Source organism: Rana temporaria, chromosome 1 (genome assembly GCF_905171775.1).
Source record: "Rana temporaria chromosome 1, aRanTem1.1, whole genome shotgun sequence".
NCBI lineage: Eukaryota > Metazoa > Chordata > Amphibia > Anura > Ranidae > Rana > Rana temporaria.
This window is the reverse complement of record NC_053489.1, coordinates 66,883,152-66,911,113: the sequence shown is the minus strand read 5'-3', so window position 1 is coordinate 66,911,113 and position 27,962 is coordinate 66,883,152.

The following is a 27,962-nucleotide window of genomic DNA, read 5'->3' as shown; positions in this document are numbered from 1 at the left end:
ACAATTTTGACATTTTGACATTTTTGGGACCATTGTCATTTTCACAGAAAAAAATGCATTTAAAATGCATTTAAAATGCATTGTTTACTGTGAAAATGACAGTTGCAGTTTGAGAGTTAACCACAGGGGGCGCAGAAGGGGTTATGTGTGACCTAATATGTGTTTACAACTGTAGGGGGGTGTGGCTGTAGGTGTGACGTCATCGATTGTGTCCCCCCTATAAAAGGGATCACACGATCGATGCGCCGCCACAGTGAAGAACGGGGAAGCTGTGTTTACATACAGCTCTACCCGTTCTTCAGCTCCGGGGACCGATCACGGGACTCCAGCGGCGATCGGGTCCCGCGGTCACGGAGCTTCGGACCGGGTCGTGGGGACCGCGCCGCGGGGGCGCGCCTGCGACCCCACGGCTGGGTTTAAAGGGCAACGTACATATAGGTTGATGTGCCCAGCCGTGCCATTCTGCCGACGTATATCGGCGTGAAGGGGTCCTTAAGTGGTTAAAGTACAGCTAAAGGCAAAACTTTGTGCAGAGGGGTTAGAACATCTGTCAGTTTTTATTGCTGTCTGTGTCCCTGTTAGGGAGATTCACCCTCTCTATTTTTCCTGTTTACCATTATCATCGAAAAGTGAAAGTAAAGAAAAACACCAAATTTTGAGTTGTCCCCATAAAAAATAATAGAGGGGAAATCTTCCAATGGGGACACTAGTTTTGGTGACCTGGGGGCCCCAAAGAATTCCCATAATTTGCTGGGTTTCCTCTCACTTCCTGTTTGACTATGGGACAGGAAGTGAAGGGAAATCTCCCCAATGGGACACAAGATGACAAAAAATAAAATACTAAATCTGGCAGGGGTTTTAACCCTCCCTTGCTCTATCCAAAATGAAAAAAAAGCCCCTACCATGCCTATTCGGGCACTTCTCTCCTTCATGTAAAAATCATAATTTTTTTGCTAGAAAATGACTCGGAACTCCTAAACATTATATATGTTTTTTTTTTTAGCCGACACCCTAGGGAATAAAATGGCAGCCATTGCAATTTTTTATCTCGCACAGTATTTGCGCAATCATTTTTCAAACGCCTTTTTTTTTTTGGAAAAAAAAACGGTTTCATGAATCAAAAAATAACAAAACAGTAAAGTTAGCCCAATTTTTTGGTATAATGTGAAAGATTATGTTACGCTGAGTAAATAGATTCCTAACATGTCACGCTTTAAAATTGCGCACACTCATGGAATGGCGCCAAACTTCGGTACTTAAAAATCTTTATAGGTGACGCTTTGATTTTTTTTACAGGTTACCAGTTTAGAGTTACAGAGGAGGTCTAGTACTGCACACGCTCTAACGCACACAGCGATACCTCACATGTGCGCTTTTTACCCCCCTTTCGCCCACACGCCGCTTTCACCCTGGTACAAAATGATTCCAGGACTGCCGACAGTGTATCCATGGGAACCGCAGGTGCAGGGGCACCGTTTGCGGCCTCTGGCAATGTAGTGGAAGAAAGGCCAGATACCAATTCCATTATCACCCACTGACAGCCCTCAGGGACTAAGTGAAAAACACTTAGGAAGTCCACCCTTCTTGCTGCATTGACTGGAGGGGGTTACCCAGGGGACTCACCACCCAGAGGGAGATCGCTCAGCACAGCTGCCCGCCTTCCTTGTATACCCAGCGTGTGTGTGAGGTAAAAACCGTGAGGTAAAATCCATGAGCTGTGCTCCGTTCAGAAAGCCAGTGCTAGAGACTTCCCAGGAGACAGACTCCCCCTCACAGAAAGCAGACCACGGAGCCCCCCCACAGGTACACCCCGGTTGCAGCGGGCACAGGGCAGGAGGGGAAAGGGCGACAGAGAGGGAAAGGGAGGACAAGAGAACCCCTTAATCCCGGGAATGCCCAGCTGTTCCATCCTGCCGAGGCAGGAGGAACCGTACTTACCCGTCCTTGCGAGGACATGCTGGCGCGTCCCTGACAGACCCACAACCGATGGTACGGAGTAGCTGTCGGCCCGGTCCACTGTGAGTGAGACAACACAACAGCCCAGTCATGTGTGGACCCTGGAGCAAAAGGCCCACTGGCCACCCCAGGAGTCATGGGGTATGTCGTGGCAGACCCAGCACTTAGCTAAGGTGTGCTCACGCTCGATGGCCGGACTGGGAAGACTACAAGGATCTATATATCCAGCTTGTCGCCCAGCTGGCAGTTGATAGAAGAATCTTAAAACAAAATAAAATAAAATAAAAAATGTCTTCAGGACGCTGGGCCCAAAGGGAGCCACGTCCTTCTCCTCTGCTAGGCAGAAAAAAAATGAGGCTGTATGCTGTAGGGAGGAGGGTTATGTCTGGAGTGACAGCCCCCTGGGCGGGGCTGTTCAACTCTGTTAAAGTAACATGTATTTAAATATCTAACATGTTCTGCCTAGTCCTCTCCTGTGAACAGGAACATAACCCATATGTCAAGACTTTGAAGGCTGTGTCCGATAAGAGAAATATTATTTTCTATTTATTAATACATATTTCTACTCAAATTCTCACTCATTTGACTTTGGTGTCCCTCATTTGGTCCTCTGGTCCCCTACTGGCTTGGTATGGGACATGTTTTTTGGTTTATATGCAGTATTATTTTACCAGAGAGAAGCCGCCCACACTGGGTGCATAGTGTTAGTGAGATAATATTAGTGTGTTTCGCACACCCATATGCCCTGTTTTTTCTTTCAGTTTCGGGGCCACTCTGAGCAAAACGAGCTGCACAGTGGAGGTAAGTATAACATGTTTGTTATTTAAAAAAAAAAAAAAAAAATATATATATATATATATATATATATATATATATATATATATATATATATATATATATATATATATATATATATATATATATATATATGACACATGACATATTAGCGCAGTACTGCAGGCCCATGATAACCTTAGGGTCAGCATTGTAAACCATGGTTCCCCCTTTTGGACTGCTATTATAAAATGTGATAACAGTCTTCTGCATTTGTTCTGCAGTTCTCCCTTTGCACAGACTCCTCTAGGACCAAAGCTGCTCTGCTTATACTTTGGTCAAAACAGAACATCTCAAGTTTATTGGATGTCTCTGAGGTTGTAAACATGCGGTTGTAGTTTAATCTCAGCTTGTAAATGCTATACTACGCAGCAAGCATTGACAAAGCATTTAGCAGGCTTCATGCAGATGTACTGAAATCCTTATGGCCCATTCATATAAGTACATAGTTCTAATGCAGGATTAAACATACATTTTACCATACTATTGCAATGAACATGAACACATATTGTGGGTATATGCCTGTTGTGATGCAGTGTTGTTTCATTTTGATGGATGTAAAAATAAAGTAGCTCTTAAGGGGTGTATTTAGGTTTTGTGCTGCCCTAGGCCTGACTAAACTCGTGCACCCCCTAATTTAAATATGATCCACCCCTTCCTGTCAAGGCCACACCCCTTGCATTTTAAGACCCACCCTGAAATTTTCAAGTGGGGACACTAGTTATGATGGCCTGGGGGCAATGGATTCCCTTAATTTGCGTATATTTTCTCTCACTTCCTGTTTGGCTATGGGACGGGAAGTGAAGGGAAATTTCTACAATGCGACAGGGATGGTAAAAAATTAGAAGCAACGCCCACCCACAGTTGCAGAATGCCAACCGCCCACATACTGGAAGCAGTGCGGCCGATTTATGGGGGCGCTAAACTCATTTGCCCAACAGTGTAGCGCAAGCCGGCGTGGACACTGTCTGTGCTGCCCCCCTGCAAAGTGCTGCTCTAGGCCTGGGCCTTGTTGGCCTAGGCCAGGATACAGCATTGCTTAAAACACACCTGTACTATAGTACAACACAACACAACACACAGCTGTGCATGATATAACTACTAGTCCTATTGTAAGGACCTGTTATGGTGTGAATTACTGCGCTGCTAAATGTGCATGTATCAAGCTGCTAGACACGGCTACTGAAAAATAGGAAGCGAAAAACAAAATGTGGACAAGAAAGTGCAGCGCTCTGATACAAGAAAGATGTGACAATGAAGTCAAAACCATAAGTGATCAATATGCAAAAAATAAAAAATGCACATGAAAATGGGGACAAAAATAACATATATTAGGTAAATAAAGTCCGAAGTGAACCAAGTAGTGAATAAATGGTACAAAGTTCCAAATTTGAAGAATCAATAAAAGTGAGATGATATCTTCCAGAGATAATATAAGTGGATATAAATGAATTTCCAAGTGAAAAAGATATCCCATCACCAGTGTGAATGCAGGCTTACCGGAACGTGTGAAATGTATATTTCCAGAGTCAATCAGGCTTGGTATAAGCTGGAAACCACGGTGCAGGGTTACTTCAGGAAGGGGTCATTGAATGGTCTGGATACAATAACCTGGGGATGAGCTGGAAGGTCTCTCACTCAGGGAATGCAGGAGATGGTCATCCGTGTTTAAAAGTCACATATGTATGTGGAAAAGAGAAGAGGGGACGCCATAGTGTAACACCGTACAAAATCGATAAGTATTTAATTAAAAGTTGCACTTACATATCTGATGAAAATACAGCGCATATCAATATAATGATGGCAACAATGGAGTCATCCCTGATGCGTTTCGTGTAACCACACGTTGTCAAAAGGGTATCCCTCTCATGTGGCCAGCAGACAAATTTATAATGAGCCCCCAAAAGGATGCAACTCACCATGTCTAGATCAAGGGGGCGCTACAAACGAGCGCTTCCTTCCTCGCTCAAACCAGGAAGCGCTCGTTTGTAGCGCCCCCTTGATCTAGACAGCCTATCAGAACATCGTCTCAAGACGAGGCTTGGAGCGCACGCTCCGTCGCCATTTTGCCACATCCTGGAAGTGCCTGTTAGAAGCGCTTCCTTAGTTTAAACGTTCTGTCATTTCTGTTTAGTGCATTTCTTTGCATTTTTTTCTATTAAGGTGGTTATTGCAGGTTCAGACTACCATTCTAAGCGCACACTTGGGCTATTTTCGATCTCAACCCGGAAGTACTGTAATTCTGAGTGACTCCTCCCAGATGGTGAGTTGCATCCTTTTGGGGGCTCATTATAAATTTGTCTGCTTGCCACATGAGAGGGATACCCTTTTGACAGCGTGTGGTTACACGAAACGCATCAGGGATGACTCCATTGTTGCCATCATTATATTGATATGCGCTGTATTTTCATCAGATATGTAAGTGCAACTTTTAATGAAATACTTATCGATTTTGTACAGTGTTACACTATGGCATCCCCTCTTCTCTTTTCCACATACATATGTGACTTTTAAACACGGATGACCATCTCCTGCATTCCCTGAGTGAGAGACCTTCCAGCTCATCCCCAGGTTATTGTATCCAGACCATTCAATGACCCCTTCCTGAAGTAACCCTGCACCGTGGTTTCCAGCTTATACCAAGCCTGATTGACTCTGGAAATATACATTTCACAGAGTCCACACGTTCCGGTAAGCCTGCATTCACACTGGTGATGGGATATCTTTTTCACTTGGAAATTCATTTATATCCACTTATATTATCTCTGGAAGATATCATCTCACTTTTATTGATTCTTCAAATTTGGAACTTTGTACCATTTATTCACTACTTGGTTCACTTCGGACTTTATTTACCTAATATATGTTATTTTTGTCCCCATTTTCATGTGCATTTTTTATTTTTTGCATATTGATCACTTATGGTTTTGACTTCATTGTCACATCTTTCTTGTATCAGAGCGCTGCACTTTCTTGTCCACATTTTGTTTTTCGCTTCTTATTTTTCAGTAGCCGTGTCTAGCAGCTTGATACATGCACATTTAGCAGCGCAGTAATTCACACCATACCATTTTGCTTTTCGAAAATCTTTCATTATTGCAGCAGCTTATCAGTTCAACCAGGTACCTTTTTGGATATGGATGTCTTTGACTACAGGCCATCCCGGACTGTCAATGTAGAAGGGGTCTTCTCCACTACTGGGAACGACTCCGAACTGGGAGGCCTTTTCCTTAGACTAAAAAATGTCATGACATCAGAGTTACACATTTTATGGGATATAGTCTTTTTAGAACAATATATTGCTGAGAGTATGGTTCCACGCAGCCTTCGGTGGAATGTTAACCCCCAACAGGGCGAATCAGATCTCAATTCCTGGTTCAAATATTTCAATGAGGCTGGTACTAACTTTCTGGGCTTCCTAGTCTCAAAGAAAAGGTCTAGACTTTTAGCCTTTGACAAAGAGATCAAAGAGCTTAAAGACAAGTTACAGACCCACAAAAATTCCCTTGAATATAGTTCCTTATCAACCAACTTACAGGGCCACCTTGAAAAGGAGGACCGTGATCAAAGGATAAAAAAACATAATAAATATTCAAGGGACGTAGGAGACTACAAAAACAGTTGTGTCTTTGGATGGCAAAAAGCTGTTGTGCCCACTTTAACAATGGACACCACCCCAGCTGCTGAAGTAGATTTACCATCACTTCCCATTCCATCCATGGTTCCAGGGGGCCTAGCGGCCCAATTTGGTTCCAACCGCATACCATCAATGGGCCCCAATACTAGTACAGACTCACTACCTGTACCACCTAGTCACTCACAATCCAGTCTTCATACTCCTGACACTCATAACAGAGTTAGCGTTAACAGTAGAGGCAAAAGGGGTGGAAGAGGCCACTCCTGGGGCAATTTTTCACAGAATGCACCCCGTTCTTACCAACGACATGCTAGTTATGCTTCACCTGACCCTCACAGGGAGCACCATGAACCATACTATCATTATCCTCCACAACATTACGCACCTTCTATTCCAACCCGCAATAGATTCTCACCGTTGAGAAATCAAAGTGGCCATAATTCCGAACCCTATGGGAGGAATAAGTATCAACATATGACACAGCCTTAGCACATTCAAATACATATGGAAATCAGGGTTTTCACGAGGACCAGCTTCCAAAAAAGAAAAAAAGGTCCAAATCCAAGAGAGGGTACAGAGGGGGTCGCAGAATCCAGACGAAGAAAGAGAAGGAGGGTTTAAGAGGCCTTGGTGTATCCAATCTTAGCACTAAGACACTCACTAACGCCGAACAATCAGTACTCGATAAGGGTCTCAAGTTTGCTCCCCCCAAACAATTAAGCAAATTTGGGACCTTCATTGATATAAACAAATACATACGCAAAATCAACATTCAAAGGTATTTGATTTCTAATACATGCAATCATGAAGAACGGGCAGCAACGTCTGTCACGGTGCATTCTGGATTAGCCAATCCATCCCTTTTCAACCCCACCGTGGCGGTAGCACCAGCTGTTAAGATTTTCAAGGATTGCGTGTTAAGGGATTTATCCAAATTGTCCATTAAGTCACCCCATTTACCTTACGTTTGCAATGCGGGCCTCAAGTCCCTTTGTGACCGAAAGGACTTGGTCATACACCCCGCTGACAAAGGCGGGGGTATTGTGATTTTGGACAAGTCAGATTATGAATCTGAGATGTACCGCATTCTGAGCGAACCTGGTACCTATAAGGTAATTCCCAATAACCCCACCCACACATACAAAGCTCAGTTATCAAGCCTTGTCAATAAGGGTTATGAGTTAAAGATTTTGAATAACAAAGAAAGAACATTTTTAGTACCTAAAGTTCCCCGTATACCAACAATATATTACCTGCCTAAAATCCATAAGCATCCTACGGCTCCCCCCGGTCGGCCTATTGTGAGTGGCATCGACTCGGTCACGTCCCGCATAGGCCGATATATCGACCATTATTTGCAACCACTTGTGCAGAAAACTCCATCTTACCTGAAAGACACGGGTGACACCATACGTCTATTAGAAAAAACAGCTGTAGAGGGGGATTACCTACTAGCCACGGCAGATGTGGCTTCCCTCTACACCTGCATCCCTCATCATCTGGGTATTGCCGCTGTTAAGCATTTTCTAGATCGTGAACCCACTCTTGCCTCATTTCAATGTGAGTACATCCTAGAGCTGTTGGAGTTTGCAACCAAACGCAACTACTTTTGGTTTAACCAGTGTTATTACCTCCAACAACGAGGAGTAGCCATGGGCGCCAAGTTCGCACCGAGCTTAGCGAACTTGTTCATGGCCAAGTGGGAGGAGGATGTCGTCTATGCACAGGACACTCCGTCCTTGGTCCTGTGGGCTAGATACATAGACGACATCCTCCTCCTATGGAATGGCAGCCCAGAATCATTAGAGTAATTTTTCAAGACTCTTAATCAAAATTATAGAGATATTTTACTATCTTTTGAATACAGTTTCACCAAAATTAATTTTCTAGATCTGGAGATTGGGCTTGTTGATCGCAAGTTTAGTTTCCAGACTTATTTCAAACCAACTGATAGGAATGGTTTCATTCCTATCGGCAGTTGCCATCACAGTTCATGGCTTCGGTCGGTCCCCCGTAGCCAGTTTCTAAGACTACGCAGGAACTGCACCGTCACTGAGTCTTATTTACAGCAGGCTACCATGCTCAAACAGAGGTTTGTCGATAAAGGCTACTCAAGTGACGCACTCGATCTTGAGTTACAAAGAGTTCTCTCATTGGACAGATCATCTCTCGTTATGGTTAAACCTAAACGAGTATCCGATGACAGTTTCAAATATGCCATGATCACATCTTATTCCACCCAACACAGACAGGTGAAGAACATCATAGATAGGCATTGGGACATCCTCAGGAATGATAGTGTCCCTGAACGGATATTACTCCCTGAACGGGCCAAATTGGTCTTTAGAGGTGCACCCTCATTACAGAGTCGGATTGCACCCAACATTATAAACCCTCCATCAAAGAGTTCTTTTTTTCAAGACCTCATTGGTTTTTTTCCATGCAGGAAATGCAAGGTGTGCCTACACAATTCATTAAAGGGACGCAAAATTACACACTTTGCATCCACCGTGACCAATAAACAATATGAGATTAAGCATTTTTGCACTTGCGAAACAAATTATAGTGGCCCAGATTCAAGAAGCACTTGCGCCCGCGCAACCATAGGTTGCGCGGCGCAAGGGCTTACTTGCTCCGGTGTAACGAGTGCTCCTGATTCAGGAACCTCGTTACACCGACTGCAGCCTAGGATGTGACAGACATAAGCCTCCTTATGCCTTCACATCCCAGGCTGCATTCTTGCGTTGGCCGCTAGGGGGCGCGGCCTTTGTGATCGGCGTATAGTATGCAAATTGCATACTACCACCGATTCACAAAAGTTGCGCGGGCCCTGCGCACGCAAGGTACGGAGTTTCCGTACGGCCACTTTAGCATAAGGCTGCTCCTGCTAATAGCAGGCGCAACCAATGCTAAAGTATAGGTGCGCTTCCCGCTCGCGACGTTCGTTTACGTTCGTTAACGTAAGTGAACCGTGAATGGCGCTGGACGCCATTCACGTTCACTTAGAAGCAAATGACGTCCTTGCGACGTCATTTGCCGCAATGCACGTCGGGAAAGTTTCCCGACGGAGCATGCGCTGTTCGCTCGGCGCGGGAGCGTGCCTAATTTAAATTATTTAAATGATGGGGGCGGGATCATTTACATTAGGCAGCCTTACGCACGGCTGATTAACATATCGCCCGCGCAATTTACGGAGCAATTGCTCCGTGAATCGCGGGCAAAGCGCAATATTTGCGTGGGCGCAGAGAAACATTTTTGCTCTTTGCCCACGCAAATATTGCGCGATTCTACCTGAATCTGGGCCATTGTTTATCTCATTACTTGCACATGTGGCAAGCAATATGTCGGCCGCACGATCCGTACCTACTCGATACGTGTGGGCGAACACATTGCTTTCATTAAAAGTGGGGACACAAACCACACGGTTCCTCGTCACTTTAGACAGTGTCACGATAGAAACCCTTCCGGTACGCAATTCACAATTATAGACCGGTACATACCTCCGTGGAGAGGAGGGGCTAAGACTAGAGGTGTTTCCCAATTAGAAACATTTTGGATTTATGAACTCCAATCTTATCATCCCTTCGGCTTGAACGTCAAATGGGATATTAATTCATTCATTGATAAGGCATGAAGTGCCAGGTTTTCATTTCGGAGGAACTTTATGTACAATATTTTATTATAATTTTTTTTTTTTTGTTATTCAAAATATTGTTTATTTACTTGATATTATACACTTCCTAAAACATTATTGTTTTTATATACAATTTTTTACTCATTGTTAAATGTTTAGGTGGTATGTTTGGTCATCTTATCTGTTAACGTATGTTCTGTTTGCCATTCCAACTCACCATCTGGATGACTCACTCAGCATCGTTTTTCAGGCTTTTTTTCATTTTAAACACTTTTTCATTTTGCGGTTTTGATTTGGGTGTTTGTTTATTCATAACCCTTATATCCTGCATTTTAGAACACTTATGACAGCTGATCTCTGTCACTGTCCTTTTTTACCAATTAAAAGTTATGTCCTTTTTGCATATTATTTATATGTTGATTTTAAATACCTTGCCCGCATGTTCAGTCATCATTCTAGAAGCTCAATTTATAACTTCTTATTTTTTAATTAATCAGGACATTTTACCACCAATTTTACGGTTAATATATGCAGTTTGGCTTCATGTTGCTTTATGGATTCACACTCCCAGCAACTATTTGGAGCCCAAGCGGTTAACAAATCACTCTGTTGTATCGTCTGTCACTGTATTTTTATTTAATATGCTCACACCATGCAGATCAGTCTAAATCAATTTTTATTTTTATCTGTCCCGTGTGGAACGCATAGCGGCCACCACAGTGAGGGGTGAACCGCACACGTTTGCAGTTTGATCCGCCCACTCTCTGACGCTCCCAGCCACTCTTCATGTGCCTTTTGGCTTGTTGCTAAGGGCTGTGGAGCGTCCTATTCAGTACACAATGTCAGAACGAGGTTTGGAGCGCACGCTCCGTCTCCATCTTGCTCAAACCAGGAAGCGCTCGTTTGTAGCGCCCCCTTGATCTAGACAGCCTATCAGAACATCGTCTTAAGACGAGGCTTGGAGCGCACGCTCCGTCGCCATTTTGCCACATCCCGGAAGTGCCTGTTAGAAGCGCTTCCTTAGTTTAAACGTTCTGTCATTTCTGTTTAGTGCATTTCTTTCTATCAAGGTGGTTATTGCAGGTTCAGACTACCATTCTAAGCGCACACTTGGGCTATTTTCGATCTCAACCCGGAAGTACTGTAATTCTGAGTGACTCCTCCCAGATGGTGAGTTGCATCCTTTTGGGGGCTCATTATAAATTTGTCTGCTGGCCACATGAGAGGGATACCCTTTTGACAGCGTGTGGTTACACGAAACGCGTCAGGGATGACTCCATTGTTGCCATCATTATATTGATATGCGCTGTATTTTCATCAGATATGTAAGTGCAACTTTTAATTAAATACTTATCGATTTTGTACGGTGTTACACTATGGCGTCCCCTCTTCTCTTTTCCACATACATATGTGACTTTTAAACACGGATGACCATCTCCTGCATTCCCTGAGTGAGAGACCTTCCAGCTCATCCCCAGGTTATTGTATCCAGACCATTCAATGACCCCTTCCTGAAGTAACCCTGCACCGTGGTTTCCAGCTTATACCAAGCCTGATTGACTCTGGAAATATACATTTCACAGAGTCCACACGTTCCGGTAAGCCTGCATTCACACTGGTGATGGGATATCTTTTTCACTTGGAAATTCATTTATATCCACTTATATTATCTCTGGAAGATATCATCTCACTTTTATTGATTCTTCAAATTTGGAACTTTGTACCATTTATTCACTACTTGGTTCACTTCGGACTTTATTTACCTAATATATGTTATTTTTGTCCCCATTTTCATGTGCATTTTTTATTTTTTGCATATTGATCACTTATGGTTTTGACTTCATTGTCACATCTTTCTTGTATCAGAGCGCTGCACTTTCTTGTCCACTATTGTAAGGACCTGGTCTGAACCTGTGGCCTCTGCTGTCGCAGGATGATGTCTTTTCTTGCTGAGCAATCCGAGATGCTAGACAACACCCTATCTGATCCATTGGACAATCCTGCCTTGTGACTTCTCTTCTAAACCTTGAACTCCTTGCTCCTCCCATGAATTTCCTATTTATGCCTTTGCACTTCCTGTTTGCCTGATTATCATGCTCTATTCAGCCAATATCTCGCTCTTGTCACTCCTGCTGCTGTTCATATCTCAGCTACCACTTGTTACTGAATTTTGGCTTGTTCCTCGACTACGCTTCTGCTTAACCACTTCCTTACTGGGCACTTAAACCCCCTTCCTGCCCAGAGGACTTTTTGCGATTCGGCACTGCGTCGCTTTAACTGACAATTACGCGGTCGTGCGACGTGGCTCCCAAACAAAATTGGCGTCCCTTTTTTCCCACAAATAGAGCTTTCTTTTGGTGGTATTTGATCACCTCTGCGTTTTTTTTTTTTGCGCTATAAACAAAAATAGTGCGACAATTTTGAAAAAAAAAAACAATTTTTACTTGTTGCTATAATAAATAGCTCAAATTTTTTTTATCCTCAGTCTAGGCCGATACGTATTCTACATATTTTTAGTAAAAAAAAAAAAAAAAATCGCAATAAGCGACTGGTTTGCGCAAAAGTTATAGCGCCTACAAAATAAGGGACAGAATTATTATTATTTTTTTACTAGTAATGGCGGCGATTTGCGATTTTTATTGCGACTGCGACATTATGGCAGACACATCGGACACTTTTGACACATTTTTGGCACATTTATACTGCAATCAGTGCTATAAATATGCACTAATTACTGTATAAATGTGACTGGCAGGGAAGGGGTTAACACTAGGGGGTGAGGAAGGGGTTAAATGTGTGTCCTATATAGTGTTCTAACTGTGTGGGGGGAGGGGGGGTGACCGATCTGTGTCTCTATGTACAAGAGACACAGATCGGTCTCCTCTCTCCCTGACAGCACCGCTGTCTGTGAGAGCCGGCAATGAGAAATGATCTCATATGTAAACATATGAGATCATCTCTCATTGGCCGCACAGATTGCCTAGCAAACGGGCACTCTGATTGGCTGTGTCCAAGGGACATGGCCAGCACAGCAGTTCCCCGCTGCGTGCTCAGGAACGCGGAAAGGGGCGGACGTCAATTGGCGGCGCCTCAGAGATGTAGAACCACCCTGCGGCCGTCAATAGTCGTACGGCCGTCGGGAAGTGGTTAATCCTAACTTGCAACCACTTGTTACCAACTTTTGGCTTGTTTACTGACTGCACTTCTGCTTGATCCCTAACCGCTATATCTGCCACTGGACCCTGCCTTGCTCACCTCCTTGTGGGGAAATCCCGAGGACAGTGACCCGGAACTAACATGCAGTAAAACGTGCAGCTGGTCAATAGGAGCATCTATACTGCTATAGCTACTGGCCTCTGAGGCTGACCTCTGACAGTGACACCCATGGAACTGCTCTTCTGTGGTTGTGTCCCCCCCCCCCCCCCCCTTCATGTTAATATCATCAGGTATAAAGCAAAAGCAAAGATTAGAGCACAAGCTTCATGTTTTTTTTTTTACATCTCCGTAGACTAAACAAGTATTATATCCTGGGGGAGGGGGGAGTGCACAGACGTCATTTTTTTTAAAGTAGACCAGAGTTCAGTTTTAAAGTAGAACTAAACTTTTATACAATATACTGTAAGGAAATATAATTAAAGTGATTGTAAACCCTCACCTTGTAAAACAACCCATTCAGTTTAAAATAGAAATCAAAGGCAAAACTTTGTGTATACATATTAAAACATTATAAATACCTCCCCCCCCCTTTTTTATTTAATAAGTGATCACATTCCCTCTGTTGTCAGCTGCATAAGGGGGGAGGAGAGGAGGAGAAGCAGCAGCAGCACACTGATCTTCCCCATGAACATCGGGAGGGGGGCTGGGTGGTGTCAGCATATGGCAGATACAACAGCATGTTGTATAGTGAAATGGCTTTTTTTGTAGTGTGCCGAAAAGGTTGACAACACTGTAGCCAAATTGAGTAAGCATTGACACTTAAAGCGGGGGTTCACCCAAAAATCAACTTTCTGCCATTAGATCCAGCATACTGATGACATCTGCAGTATGCTGGTTTTTTTTTTGTACTTATCGTTTTATCAGCCGTTGTTATCCGGCTCCGAGCGGGGATTCCTTCCGGGTATAGGCGTTCCTAAGCCAAGCGGAGTTGATTGACGGGCTGCTAAAGCGCGTCACACCTTCCGAGAATACCCGAAGTGACACTCGAGTGTTTACGGCGCCTGCGCAGTCAGCTCTTCACGGCAGGCGCAGTAAACACTCGAGTGTTACTCAAGCTTACTGAGGAGGAACAGGAAGTAAGAAATTTAGAAGAAAAAAAACCAACAATGCACTAGCTTAACTACTTGCCGACAAGCCGCCGCCATTTTACCGCGGCAGGTCAGCTCTCCTGGGCGAGAGCCCGTAGCTCTACATCGGCTCTCTTTGCGGCCAGTAGGGGCGCGTGTGCGCCGCCGGAGGCACCCGTGATTGCTCGTTACAGAGCGGGGACCGGGAGCTGTGTGTGTAAACACACAGCTCCCGGTCCTGTCAGGGGGAGAAATGCTGATCCTCTGTTCATACAATGTATGCACAGAAGAACAGTGTTTCCCCTAGTGAGGCCACCCCCCCCACAGTAAGAACACACCCACGGACATACTTAATGCCTTCCCTGCCCCCTAGTGTTAACCCCTTCACTGCCAGTGGAATTATTATAATAATCCAATGCATTTTTATAGCACTGATCGCTATAAAAATGCCAATGGTCCCAAAAATGTGTCAAAAGTGTCCGAAGTGTCCACCATAATGTCGCAGTACCGAAAAAAATCGCTGATCGCCGCCATTACTAGTAAAAAAAATATATTAATAAAAATGACATAAAAATACCCCCTATTTTGTAAACGCTATAACTTTTGCGCCAACCAAACACTTATTGCGATTTTTTTTTTACGAAAAATATGTAGAAGAATACGTATCGGCCTAAACTGAGGAAAATTTTTTTTTTTATATATTTTTGGGGGATATTTATTATGGCAAAAAGTAAAAAATATTCATTTTTTTCAAAATTGTCGCTCTATTTTTGTTTATAGCGCAAAAAATAAACGCAGAGGTGATCAAATACCACCAAAAGAAAGCTCTATTTGTGGGAAAAAAAGGACGCCAATTTTGTTTGGGAGCCACGTCGCACCACCGCGCAATTGTCAGTTAAAGCGACGCAGTCCCGAATCGCAAAAAGTGCTCTGGTCTTTGGGCAGCAATATGGTCCGGGGGTTAAGTGGTTAAAGGAACCTATTTAGAAAATAAAAAAACAAACCTTTACAACCGCTTTAATTCTAAGCAATAATACCGTTAATAAGTCCTCCTTCACACGGCCGGTTATCTGCATTCTGCGGATTCCAGCAGTAGATTCTTTCCGGCGGAACATCCACGGAATGCAATAGCAGCGACCGGCCAGCTTATAAAAACGAATGACACATAGAGCAGCAGAAGGACAGGGTTCCTGTTTGTGAAGAATAGGTCAATTCTGCAATAGTGGACAACTCAGAATAATAGAGTGAAAAATTGAGCTTTTATCTCATGCCCGACACCTTACATACTATTGATCCAATATTACCTTCTGCTTGTTGGAGATGCCATAAGTCTGTAGGGATGCTAGATCACATTTATTGGGAATGCCCCCCAATACACCTCTTCTTCTGGGAATCTGCTGGCGCCCTTCTACAATCTTTTTTGGCTCACAAATCCTTTTAGATCCAGTTCCCTTTACCCTCTAGGGCTCCCCCTACCGAACATGTCAGATTGTCTAATCACATCCTAACCGCTGCAAGATGTTTGGTAGCATTAAAGTGGAAACAACACCGTCCAAACCAGTCTTCATAAACGTATCCATGATGCCCACAATATGGCATATTTGACGCCTCAACTTCACAATTCCATATTCAAATTGAATAAAATATGGCATCCCTTAGATTTGTTCATCTGGAGACATGTGGGATTGTTCTGTAGGGTCCAGTGGCGGCTGGTCCCCAAAATATTTGGGGGGCGCAAACGAAAAAAAATTGCAGCCTCACTGTGCCCATCAAATGCAGTCACTGTGCCATGCCATCAAATGCAGCCACTGTGGCATCAATTGTCACCACTGTGCCATGCCATCAAACGCAGCCACTGTGCCATCAGTTGTCACCACTGTGCCATGCCATGAAACGCAGCCACTGTGCCATCAATTATCCCCACTGTGCCATGCCATCAAATGCAGTCACTATGCCATCAATTCGCACCACTGTGCCATGCCATCAAACGCAGTCACTGTGCCATGCTATCAAATGCAGCCACTGTGCCATCAATTGTCACCACTGTGCCATGCCATCAAACGCAGCCACTGTGCCATCAATTATCACCACTGTGCCATGCCATCAAACGCAGCCACTGTGCCATGCCAAATGCAGTCACTGTGCCATGCCAATGCAGCCACTGTGCCATGCCATCAAACGCAGTCACTGGGCCATGCCATCAAACGCAGCCACTGTTTCATGCCATCAACCGCAGCCACTGTGCCCCTCAACTGTCACCACTGTGCCCATTGTTGCCACTGTGCATGTCACTGTGCCCTTTAATTGTTGCCACTGTGCCCTTTGTTGCCACTGTGCCCATCGATGCCTCTGTGCCCTTTGTCGCCGCTGTGCCCTGTAAAATGCACTTACCTTTCTCCTTCCACGTCCCTCGATGTCTTCTCCCGCCTTGGTGACGCTTCAGCCAATCAGGTTACCGATAACCAGAGTCGGTGAACCTGATTGGCTGAGACGGCCGTCTGTCTTATCCAAGGAACGCACCCCCCGTACGTTCCGAGGATAAGCATCCAGGAGACGAGGACTGTACTCGGAAAGCCTATCAGAGCCGCTGGCTCTGATAGGCACTTCCGCACAGCCAGGTGGTCAGCGCTCAAGGTCCGGCCATCTGAATAGACCAGCGGCAGCTGGCAACAATAACATACATTCATGCAATGCATGAATGTATGTTATTTCAGTGGCGGTGCGGAGCCAGAAGGGGCGGCGCTCCAGCGCCCTCTATAGATGGACCGCCACTGGTAGGGTCAGTCGTATCCCCACTTCCCCTCTCCCCCTTACATTTCTTCTACTTCTCCCTCTTTTTTTAGACACACTTTCATTGTAGAACTTGTACTTCAGAGGAATTTTCACCCTCCTCCCATAAGTTTGGTAAATGGTATCAGGAAACAAAACAAAACAGAAGATACAAACAAATTGCTTTTATTGGTCTTCAAAATAAATCCTTCACAACACACTTTTGGCAACAGTCATAAAGCTTCTGGAAACCTTTCATGACGTTCTTCAGGCAGGGAAACAGTAAGAAGTCCGCAGGCTCGAGATTAGGGGAGTATGTGGGAACAGGTACGCTGCGCTGATCCAAGAACTGGCACACACGGATCGCACAGCGCGCAGGTGCAGGAAGGATCCTGGCCCCACACGATGATGAAATCCTCAGAGGTTTCCATCCGTTTTGCTTTCTGTTCATCTGTCAGCTTGTGCGACAAAAACTGGGAAAACATCTTCTGCTTACCCAAATCTTTGCAGACGATGGTGCACACCGTGTCCTTGCTAATGGTCAATTTATCCGCCATCAATCGTAGAGTAAGCTGACGATCTTGTGCCAGCATTTGTAGCACTCGCTTGATCGTGTCTGGGGTTCTGCTTGCTGACGACCGACCCGAAAGTGGTTCATCCTCAGTCGTTTCCTTCCCATCGCTAAAGCGTTTAAAGCAGTCGTAAAAAAAATATATTTGTGCACGGCTTTTGTCCCGTACACTTGCATCAACATTTCATGGACTTCCGTTTTCCCCAGTTTGTAGAAGAACTTGATGTTCACTTATTGCTCCATTGACCCCACCTCTCACACCGACTACGTTTGACTGCCCGCAGCGGGTTTACCCTGAGGGTCACGTGTACTCCACACTAGGTGGTGCTTCTCGATGCGTCTCTGGATAGCTATGTTCATATTGCCGTTGAGATATCAACCCATTCATCAAACTTTTTAGACACACCTTGTATATGTCCTAACAATGACAGTCATGCTTTGACACTTTTGTATCATCTCTTGATTTTGGAGCCATGAATGCCACAACATACCTGAATATTGTCATGGCCATATGCACTTATTTATTTTTTTAATAATCAAAGATAAAACCAAGGTGGTAATATTTTATTGTCCAGTTTCATGGATTAAAATATTTACAATTCTGTATTTAAACCCATCGCTTAGTACTGGTAAATGTTATGGCTTGAAGATTCCATTGCCAAGCAAAGATACATAAACTGTAATTTGAAAAAAAAATAAAAGAAAATCAGTTTCCTCCACAAAACATACATCTTTTTTGTACAATGTATCTACATGAGGTTTTAAACATGCTCAATAGTAAACAAAGATGCTTTACATAAAGCTTGAAATTGTTTATGATGAGACAATAGATGGCACTTTTGGACTTGGTACCGTTTGAATATTGATTGGAAAAGCTGTGGAAGGTTTGACTGAAGACTGAAGTCAGAACAATGAAAGCTGCACCTGAATGGTAGGTTAGGGCCCTAGAAAGTATCATTAAAAAAGTTAGGCAACTAGCAGTATCAGAGGGATGTAGGGATGTCAGCATTGGTAGTCTCCATACTCCATTCTTGACAAGTTTCCTTTACAATGAATCGGCACTGGCCTATAGTAACAGGAGTTAAAGTGGAAATAAACACTCCTATCGTTTTCATGCATGAAAATAAAATAAAAAACTTCTGACTTTACAAATCCTAAAGGATACGTTCAACTTTAGGAACATGTTACACCTGAACCTAGTGTGAAACATGTTCCCCTCACCCCTTCCCCTGTGACATCAGGCGTAGGTCCTCTCCCCGCAGCCACTGTCACATTTAAAATTGGCATGGCTGCGCACCCGCATAACTGCATCATTTATTCATGGGGATCTGTCAATGAATAAACTACAAGTTCCGTCTTCCACTGCAGCAGACAGTTTGTAGCAATCAATGGACTGTGCTAAGCAACATGCGCTTGTAGTCCGTTTACACTTTCTACAGCCCTGTGAAACAAATAATAAATACTGCTGCTTTGGCTCCCATGTGTCAGGGAGCATTTGAGAAAGGCTGGGTATTCCAGTAGCAATGTCGTCACCCATTGGCTCCCAAAGTCCAACCGTTGTCTGCCCTCCCTCTTCCCTGCAGCTGCCCGCTCACTGACACAGGGGAGCCAGGGCTGTGGGATCACTTGACCGGACTGCAGAAGGCTATTTTACATAAGATAGGCAACAGGACATTTTTTATGAATAGTTATGGTCAGGCAAGAATTCCATTTTAGGTTATGATTAAGCACAAAGTTCAGCGGTAAATGTGCTACAGCTCCCCCCCCCCCTCCTACTTTTATTGTGACTACTGTGTTTTCTAAGGACTTATTGTACAATAAAGATGGCTACTAGACTGCGGTGGAGTGTTGTTTATTTTCTCTTATTCAAAGCTAAAGTTTTAGGTATGATTTTTTTGCATTGGTCCAGCTTTGGCCTCATCAGCAATATCTGACTAATAATGGTCCAAGCTTCCACAGGACTCGGTCAGGTATGAAATGCATATATTACAAAGTTGGCTAGGTTGATTAAAGCGGTAGTTCACCCGAATTTTTTTTTTTAGCACTAGATTGAGGCTCATTTTGTCAAGGGGAATCGGGTGTTTTTTTTTTTTTAAATCGAAGCAGTACTTACTGTTTTAGAGAGCGATCTTCTCCGCCGCTTACGGGTATGGGCTGCGGGACTGGGCGTTCCTATTTGATTGACAGGCTTCCGACGGTCGCATACATCGCGTCACGAGTAGCCGAAAGTCGATGCGGCTCTATACGGCGCCTGCGCACCGACGTTCGGCTACTTTCGGAAAATCGTGACGCGATGTATGCGACCGTCGGAAGCCTGTTAATCAAATAGGAATGCCCAGTCCCGCAGCCCATACCCGGAAGCGGCGGAGAAGATCGCTCTCTAAAACGGTAAGTACTGCTTCGATTTAAAAAAAAAACACCCGATTCCGCTTGACAAAATGAGCCTCAATCTAATGTTAAAAATTAAGTTTTTGGGTGAACCTCCACTTTAAAGACCCCGGTACATCCATTTCAGGGTGTGTGCGCGTGATTATCATTTCCCATATCCCTGTATATTGTGTACGCTAAGATGCTCATTTAAATTATTATTATTTTGTTAATAATTGACACTCCTTTCTGACACCACAAACTGTGGAAGGGAGTTCCACATTCTAACAGTAAAGCCCCCTTATGTAATTTAGGGTTAAAAGGACAAGTCCACTTTTTGGAACATGTTGCATCCTGCTATTCTAGCAGCTGCAGCCTCTCCCCCTAAGGGGCACTGTGATGTGTAAAGGGCACTGCAATGTAAGGGGAGAATTCATATGAAGGGGAAGGGAGGACGCTGTTGGACTGCTTTAAGGGGACTGTGATGTAAAGAGAACTACAAAGTGAAAGGTACGCTGAAGACAGTGGGGTAGATTCAGGTACCGCTGCGCACTCCTTACGGAGGCGCAGCGCCCCGTTTTTGCCCTGCGCCCCCGCACATTACCTGCGCTACGCTTCATTCACGAAGCAGTAGCCACGTAATTTGCGTGGGCGCTCCTCAAAAATGCCCGGCGTAAGGGCGCCTAATGATCCGGTAGGGGGCGGGAATCATTTAAATTAGGCGTGTTCCCGCGCCGAGCGTAGCGCGCATGCTCCGTCGGGAAACTTTCCCGACGTGCATTGCGGCAAATGACGTCGCAAAGACGTCATTTGCTTCAAAGTGAACATGAATGGCGTCCAGCGCCATTCACGATTCACTTACGCAAACTACGTAAATTTCACGATGCGGGAACGACGGGTATACGTAGCATTGGCTGCCCCTGCTATTAGCAGGAGCAGCCTTACGCGAAACCCGACGTACGCAAACGACGTAAACTGCGTACGCAGGGCTCGCGTAGGGTTGTGAATCGGCGTTAGTATGCAATTTGCATACTATACGCTGACCACAACGGGAACACCCCCTAGCGGCCAACGTAAGAATGCAGCCTACTATATGACTGGCATAAGAGCCTTATGCTAGTCATATCTTAGGCTGCCGTCGGCGTAACGAGGTTCCTGAATCAGGAGCATTCGTAACGCCGGCGCAAGTAAGCATATGCGCTGCGTAAATATGGTTACGCAGACGCAATTGCTTCTTGAATCTAGGCAAATGATGTAAGGGGAGACCGTGAAGTGTTATAACACCAACAAAATTCAGAGCTCTGCAAGAAAGAGATTTTGCAGACCAGATCCTCGAAAAATTTCCTCGAACTTATCCTTTAAATCGCTTCTCCTCCAACTTTACTAAATAGGAAGACACACAGCCAAACTACCTGAGATTGAATCGTTTTCATCTCCAGGGAGAATAAGTTTAATGTTTGTAAGATGAAACATGTAACCATAAGATAAGCTTCATACCCAAGCTTCAGCTTGAAACTGATTTTTTATTTGGCTAAAAGGTTTACGTTAATCAGCTTGTGTTTCAGAAACTGAAACTATGTGGCCCAAGAAATCCCTGATGGCTGCGGAGATCAGAACACCCCTTTGTTAAAAGAGACAGGTCCCCAACACAATGATTTCCAGTATTCCTAGAACCCCCCCCTGCAAGAAGGCAAAACAAGGCAACAAATAGGTTAAAAAAACTTTTAGATGCAATTCATTGTTTAACAAAGCTTTATACATATTGCTGAACATTAATGAAATCCTCTCATCCAGAAAAGCAAAGTCCCAAGCACTCCTGAAAACAGATCTTTCAGCTACACATATAAAAAGAGCAATAACCAAAAATACAATTGATCTTAGAAATGATGGAATACGAAATGGTTTACTGCCACCTAGTGGCAAGGTGCATCAGTCTCAAGAGCAATTCGATTCCCCCCCATTTATCTTGGACTGTTGTCCCTGTTAAATATAAATAATACTTTTTCAAATAAACAAAAAAAAAAAACTTTATATCGAACTGGCTAGTGTGCACTGTACACAACAGCTCGATAATGTCCAGCAATTTTTTTATTTTTTTTTAACAATCACTCAGAAAGCGATCGGCAAAACTGCTATGTAAAAATGCAAAAAGTATATAAATAAGCACATTCATTTTACACATATTAAAAAACTAAGGTATGACCTGTGCAATTTGTATGTGGTACGGCTTCTTTACCTTAGTATAAGAAGAATACATGCATGTGAACAATCGCACCATTGTGAGCAAAAAGGAATTATGACCGACGGAAGTGACAATTACGTTTCCCGTAAACTGCACTGAACGTCAGAATCTCAGAAGCATCTTAACTGCAGTAGAATAGACAATCTCGTACAGGCTGGAGTTGCCAAGACCTTTCCGATTTTAACGTAAACCTGCCATAAAAACTAGGCAATGCAATCTAAGAAGAAGATGAAAAGGGCAAAAATGTATCTTCAGTAAAAAAAATAACTTTTAGACTCATGACACCCACTATCTTATATTGTAAAGAGCTGTGCCAACTATATAAATCCTGCATAATATTAATAATAATTATATTAAAAATAATCAAGAGCAGTTGTCTCTAAACTGTGGCCCTTTGCTTGCTTTTATCAGGCCCCTGGGGCATTATTCCACCCATTGTTACCAACACCAATGATGGGGCACTATTCCACCCTTTGTTACCAACACCAATGATGGCGCACTATTCCTCCCATTGACACCAATGATGGCGCACTATTGCACCCATAGATACCAACACCAATGATGGGGCACCATTCCTCCCATTGACACCAATGATGGCGCACTATTCCTCCCATTGACACCAATGATGGTGCACTATTCCTCCCATTGATACCAACACCAATGATGGGGCACGATTCCTCCCATTGACACCAATGAAGGCACACCATTCCTCCAATTGACACAAATGGTGGCGCACAATTCCTTCTATTGACACCAATGATGACACATTATTCCTCCCATTAACAATGGGGCACTATTCCTCCCATCGACACCAATGATGGGGCACTACCTTCTGGTGGCAGCCCCCCTATTTCGATCCAGCAATGTGTATGAGAGCAGCGGCTCTCCTGGGTCTCTCTCTCTCCTTGCTGGCTCACACAGCAGTGGGAGCAATTGGCTCCTGCCAATCACAACCAGTGAGCCAATGGAGGAGAGAGCCTTAGGCCGCGTACACGCGGTCGGTCCATCCGATGACAACGGTCCTCGGTTAACCGATGAAGCGGACTGATGGTCTAATGTGCCTACACACCATCAGTTAAAAAAACGATCGAGTCCAACGTGGTGACGTAAAACACAACGACGTGCAGAGAAAAATGAAGTTCAATGCTTCCAAGCATGCGTCGACTTGATTCTGGGCATGCGTGGATTTTTAACCAATGCTCTTGCATACTAACCACCGGTTTTGACCTATCGGTTAGGCGTCCATCGGTTCAATTTTAAAGCAAGTTCTAAAATTTTTGACCGAAGGACAACTGACCGATGGGGCCCACACACGGTCGGTTTGGACCGATATTAAGGTCCTTCAGTCCGTTTTCATCGGTTTGGACTGACCGTGTGTACAAGGCTTTACTCTGTGTAACAGGAGTGCGACTTGGAAGTGAGCCTGCTCACGTGTCCTCATAGTAAGAGGCTTGCTATTTAGGGCAATCAGCAGGGGGAGGAGTCAGGACCACCAGTTGGGGACCCAAAGAGAAGAGGGTCGGAGCTGCTCTGTGAAAAACCATTAAACACACAGCAGGCAAGTATAACACATTTGTTTTTTTAAATGACAACCTTTAGAATCACTTTAGGAGTCAGTGTAAAGCATGATTTACAGAAAGAGTAGACATCTGCCTATAACGTCAGATGGCCATATCACTAAATCTATTGATCATTTTGAGATGCAGCTTGCACTATAGGTAACCGCTCAAGTATTTTTTCATCATATGCAGATTTTGCATTGCCCAGTTTTGTGACAAGTACTTAAAGTGGTTGTAAAGCCAACCACACAACTTGCACCTACAGGTAAGCCTAGATTAACACAAGAAATATCTCCTTAACCTGCACGGTTAAAGGAGATATTTTCACAAAAACAGGCACCGATGTCTATGGCGCATGTAGACAACAGCGCAGGCGCACTGAGCGTGACGTTTTTTTGAATGGTAAATTCGGGGTCAATGCTGAATTTTCGCGCATGACATCATCGCTGCTCTGGCCAATCACAGTGCGGAGTGGCAATAACAGGAAGAAGAACGTCGGAGACATGGCGGAGGAGGGCACGGAGGAGAACTTCGGGGGCTTCGATCTCAGGTAAGTCGATCATAATGAGCTAGTATGCTATGCATACTAGTTTATTATGACTTTCTCTTGCAGGGTTTAAAAAAAAAAAGAATGAGGGTTTACTTCCTCTTTAATGAGCTTCAAAACGAGCTCTCACTAGCATTTGTAGCTGCAGAAAGCCTGGAGCAATTAATCCTCAAATTAAGTCCACCTTACCTATCTAATACACCCATGTTCTTTTATTTAAAAACAAAAAGTGCATTTTAAATAGGGGCCTTCTAAACATTGCACCCATGGTCAGTGGGTGGCAAGTGCAATGCACAGGCTCCTGCCAATGGTATGTACCGAGGTATGGACTTTTGCTTACATGGCAGTAGAAAGTGTGTCAATGGACTACGGGGGTTGGTGAGGTAACCAAACTTTTTAAGAACTCTGAGTCCCTCAGTCACAATTTTATCATTCACAAATGCTTTTGAGCGAATGATACAATGGTGTGTGTGGTCTGCCCAGACTCTGACCAGGCTTCATGTTACACCCTGAATATGGATACAACATGAAACATGGTCAAAAAGAAGCATGAAGAAAAAGCATAAGGAAAGGCTAAACTATAAACTAATTTTTAAAGGTGGTCTTCCCAGATAGCCGGGGCTCTCATGCACATCGCTGGATCCCAATGGAGCTCAAGTATTAGGGGGAGGCTTGAGAGCTGCACATGAAGGTTAAAAAAAAAATTAAAAAAATCTCAGCTATAAAAGATAAAGTTTGCTTTCCTTGACTATTAAAAGGCCAAGTCCACCTTTGTGAATTTTTTTTAATAAATGCACATATTTTTGCAGAGAATTGCAGCTGCAGTCACAGACATAAGGGTGCAATGCCGGGTACCTGTAGACAAGCCCTACAGCTTTCTACCTATACTTCCATATGGACTGTCAGTTTGAAAGCTGCAGGGCTTTGAGTGAACTAGGAGGGTGCTCATCAGTGCTCTCGCAATTCATTGAATAGTACGAGCTGACTGCCTCAATAGTGGAAGGGACAGACTGCTGTGAATGAATGACGTGGCTGTGTGTGCAGATGTGACAGCAGATGTGGGGAGAAAAACCCCTGCCAGCTGACACAGGAAAGGGGGGGTTTTGACAGCAGGAGCCATGTGAATAGTAGGAGCATGTTATGTCTCACCCCCTAAACACTGGTGTAACATCCTCCTAAAAGGTGAACTTATCCTTTAAGCTGCCTTAAAGCGGATGTTCCACCCCAAAAATATATTAAAAGCCAGCAGCTACAAATACTGCAGCTGCCGACTTTTAATATAAGGACACTTACCTGTCCTGGAGTCCAGCGCCGTCCGCAGCAGAGCACGAGCGATCGCTCGTCACCCTGCTGCTCCCCCCTCGATCCACGCTGAGGGAACCAGGAAGTGAAGCGCTGCGGCTTCACTGCCCGGTTCCCTACGGCGCATGCGCGAGTCACGCGGCGCCCGCCGATTGGCTCCCGCTGTGTGCTGGGAGCCGAGTGTTCCCAGCACACAACGGGGGGGGTCGACGGGATGTGACGAAATGCCCGTCTTTTGCCCGTGAATGCTGGGCCGGAAGTGGGTGCAAATACCTTCACTTTAGGGTGGAGAACCGCTTTAAGCCCTGTACACACGGCCCAGAATCTCGTCAGGAAAAAAAAGTTGTTTTTCCCGACGAGATTCTTGGCAAGATTCTCTTACCGGCCGAGTGTACACATGGGCCATTCAAACGAACCGCCGTTCTTTTGAATGGCACGAACGCAGTGACATCATAGACTACGACGAGCATGTGCTCGTCACACTCGATTCCCCTTGTGCCGCCATCTTGCTACACCCTACCTATGCCTTGGAAGCTACCGTGCATGTGACAAAGTTATTTCGAGCATGCGCGGGTTTCCACGGTGACAGGTAAGTATACAGACGCTCGGGTTTCTCAGCAGGAAAACACTGCAGAAATTAGAGAGCAGGTTCTCCATTTGACTCGTCTAGATTCTGGGCCGTTTTCTTGACAAGAAACCGCAAAGCCTCGTACACACGCTCGGTTTACTCGGCAGGAAAGCTCTGCCAGCAGTTTTCTTGTCGAGAAAACCGAGCGTGTGTACGAGGCTTCAGAGACAAACCTTTTCAGGTAGTCATTGCAGACCCACAACCATAAAGCTACTTTTATACCATAAAGGGGAAACTCACGGTACTGTGGAGCTAAACAGGACTACCCAAGACAATTCTTAACAGACACCCCGGGGGGGAATTTATTACAACTGGAGCAGTCAGGATCTGGAACTGCTGTGCATAGTAACCAATCAGCTTCTATCTTCAGCTTGTAAAGTTAAAGTGGTTGTAAAACTCAGATGTTAAATATGAACAAAGCATATCCCTCTATAATAATGTGTGTACTTCTCTCTATCCTGAGCAGTAAGTGTAATTTATGTTTGCGGCTTTCTTCCTCTTATCAGCTTAAGTAACCTCTGACAATTTTTCCTGACACCAAAGAGAGAAATGGTGACAGGGGAGGGACCTTTAGCAGATTGACAGCCTCACCTCTGTTCCTGTGTGAAAGGGGGGGAGGGGGTGTGTGTTCCTTCCTTCCAATCAGCTCTCCTTACTGAGCTCTGCAGTGTGACTTCAGCTCTGCATATCAATTTTTCTGAGCACTTCGACAAGATGGACTTTAAATAGATGGAGAAGACTAAATAAAAAGACACAACTTATGGAGGATATGTTTCATCTCATTGTGAATGACCTGAGGCCAGTCACTTCACTGGGTATATGAAAGGATTTACAACCACTTTAAACTTTGAGCATGCAACATAAAAGCTTATTGGTTGCCATGCACAGTTGCTCCAGTTTTGAGAAGTTCCCCTGTTCCGGGGTATATAAAGCCAAACGTGACCATTTTAGCTGAATGGGGCTACTCTGCACCTGCATGCAATGTACACGAATGTGGCTCAGTGGTGAGACATTGGAGGTTAAAACAGACACTAAAATGGCAAGATATTGTCTCATCAACATTGAAACACCTCTGCAAAGTGATCTTAGCAGGGATCCGTTTTCAAGGAGTGCCTTACCACACTTGTGAACAAGTCCCTAAGGCCCCTTTAACATGAACTGTCTGTTTTCAGGCAGATCCAATTGGAAACTTCATTCGCCTCTATGGAGTGGCGGATGTAAAAATCGACACCCACCTACATCCAATCCGAACTAACGAACTGCTAAAAAAACAGATTGATTGGGTGATCTGTTCCCTTTCTGTCCAGTGGATCAGATTGGATGGTAGTTGGGCATAAACAGACAGGTGGTCCTTACATCGGACTGCCCATAGAGGAGAGCAGACGGTGTCCGTATTGGTCCTGCATAAGCAGAGCAGCCATAGACCAGCCATCCACCTGCTCGTCTGGGATCAGCGTATGGATTTCCTGCTGAGTAAGTGGATCACAGGGAGCGTACTCCCCGTGTGAAAGGACCCGATGGCAAAGGAATTGTATTATTTAAAGGATCAGCAGGTGAAAATAATAACTTAAAGTAATGAAAATGCAAAACACAATGGTGAGTGGTGGAATAAGACACTGAGCATGGATTAGGT